Consider the following 2,611-nt stretch of genomic DNA (forward strand, 5'->3'; position numbering starts at 1 on the left):
AATTGAATTCAAGACACCAGATAGCAATAGCATGTATTTGCTCACACTTATGTACAGATATGCATTCATTTATGGACCTCTCAGTCCTATTTCTATATTTCTCTGTACAACAGACTTACCTTTTTAACTGTTTTTGTTACATGCCATCGAGTCAGAACTAACTGCTGGCTGACCTTCCAGCAGGTTTTCATAGACAGTAAATCACATGGGAGGAGATTGCTCATCTTTCCTCCCGCAGAGTGATTGCTGAATTCGAACAATGAGCCGTTGGATTGGCAGCACAATTCCTTACCCCTAAGCCAGCAGAGCTTTCTAATAATAGACTTTTATATATATTAAGAAATCTCATTCTTTTAAGAAATGTCTTTGTTTTTCTCTTTGATTTCCCAGATGAGCTAGAATATAAAATTAAAACCCACTTCTGTTTGTGTTTAGAATGTAATTAAATTAAATGTTATAGATTAATTTGAGGAGAATTAGCATCTTTTTAATGAATTGAGTTTATGAGGATAGAAAGGAGGCTGTTAACAGGATCCTTTTACACTCAAAATTTTTAAACCGTTTATAGCTAATATATCAGAATGTGATTTTTGTATTGGAGCCACATACATTTCTGAGTTTCAATGTATTTCATTTTTTTAGTTGATTTTCTAACTCATATTTTAAAGGTGATCTCATCTATGTGAAATAAAAATTTTTTCTTCCTCTGTAGCACTTATCCATCTTAAATATGTTCTTATTTTATCAACTTGCCTCTAATGTTTCTTCATTAATTATTATACTGGATTCTAATTGGAAAGAATACTTTTATCTCATTTGGGAAGTTGAGTTTTGTTGGAGTTGCTTTTGTATTTCCAATTTCCTAAGAGTTCTTATTTATTTATGAAAATAGATGAAAGATGATTTGAGTTTTTGAAACTGAAGAAGTTAGCTAAAGTGTTTAGGCCAAGATTGCAGTATAGAATTACAGCAGTAGCTTTTGCCTTTTGAAAATGATTGGATTTCTGTATAATTAGGGCAAAGTGGGAAGAAGAGCTGAAGGCAGGATCCTGAAGGTCCTTGTTTATCTCATTAAAGAATTTGGATTTGGGTTTGTTTTTTAGTTTTTTATTTTTGTACAGATTTTAGAAATAGAGATACCCTTTAAGCATCTGGGAATATGAATCTGGAAATCAGGAGAAGCTGTAGATCTGAGGTCAGAGATTTATGAGTGTTTCTACCTAAATATTGTGATGGCAGTTAGAGAAGTATTAGGGGCTTGACCTTGATGAGCACATCATTTAAAGAGAAGCAGAAAGGAAAGAGATCCACTAAGAAAATGAGAAGCAAACCACTAGAGGGATAGATGAAAAATAAGAAAAGAACTGGCATGGAAACCAAGAATGTCACCTGTTGTATTGAGTACAAATAAGACCTGAAAAAGTGCCCTCTGAGTTTAACAACTGTGCATTCCTCATAGATGGCAAATGCCTTTATCTTTTAAAACTTGACTAAAAAGAAGAGAACTGGTTATAAGGTGGTTTGGGATTTCATGAGTATTTTTAAAAGATAAGACTACAGCATTTTAATTTTTTTTTTTTTTTACTCTGCGTAGAAAGCAGCACTTAGACATGTAGTTGGAAAAGAGCAGGAAATTTTTGGCATAGTTAATAGGAATGGAGCACAGAGCAAAGATTCAGGGAGTGTAAAAAGAGCAAGGATAGCATGGGATGGTTATATCTGACCTCTCCAAACTCCACAAGGGTGAACTGTACCTGTCAACAGCATCAGCAGCACAACCAATTCCCGTGAGGTGAGACATGTCCCCCACACGCCCAACATCAGTCTTACTGCTTTGCTGGATTCAGAATCTGTTGCAATAGCTCACAGACCACTCAGAACCATATTAGGGAAGTCAGGAGGCTGTACTTTAGCTTAGTAGCAGATGTAATCACTCAATCAAGACAGCTTTGAAATGTGGTCACGGTCACCTCAACCTTCAGTCTCATGGCTTTAGGTAGGTGTTACAAAGCTCTTAGTCCTCTCAGTGTCTCTTCACAACCCTTAATCTACCAGGAAGCTTGTGGAAAAGGTTCTTAGCTGTGGTTCCATGGCATAGCAGTCAGCTCTGTCTCATGTCAGTTCTCTCTCATCACTGGTTCTCTGCTGCTCTCCTGTTGGTCTGGCTGGTACGAGTATCTCTGATGCTGAAGGGCATGCTGCATGCTCTTGCTTCTTTGCTGACTCTCAAATTCTGCTATAAATCGGCTCAATTTAATGGCAGTCCCATTGTAGATAGACTAACACATTATTTACGTATTCCCACCCATTTACATGGTAAAGTTAGTGACTATGAAGCCATTTTGAATAACCCTTAACACCACAGTGAATGAACCTGCATGTGAGTATGCATAGATTGTATACTTTTGTGTGTAGTTATTGACATTGGTCAGTTTTCTTTGAATTACGATCTATAGCAATATTTGAATTGTCTCGAGCTTTTTAGGGGACACTCTATATAAAATACAAAACTAGGATGCAGAATGAAGGTTATTAAATAAAAGTGTTAAAGCAAAAATCAGAATCCTGTGCTTCTGAAGCAGGTACAATTTTTAAGATTTAGTCTAATCTA

At 36.1% G+C, this 2,611-nt stretch overlaps 1 protein-coding gene across 1 annotated transcript in view; it reads left to right on the top strand.

The window, feature by feature from the left end:
• NDUFAF4 (NADH dehydrogenase (ubiquinone) complex I, assembly factor 4) overlaps nt 1-2,611 on the top strand; it is an 8,534-nt gene that overhangs the window by 4,952 nt on the left and 971 nt on the right. The window lies entirely within an intron of this gene.

Source organism: Elephantulus edwardii, unplaced genomic scaffold, assembly GCF_000299155.1.
Source record: "Elephantulus edwardii isolate Elephantulus edwardi_28Jun2011 unplaced genomic scaffold, EleEdw1.0 scaffold00013, whole genome shotgun sequence".
Classification (NCBI taxonomy): Eukaryota; Metazoa; Chordata; class Mammalia; order Macroscelidea; family Macroscelididae; genus Elephantulus; species Elephantulus edwardii.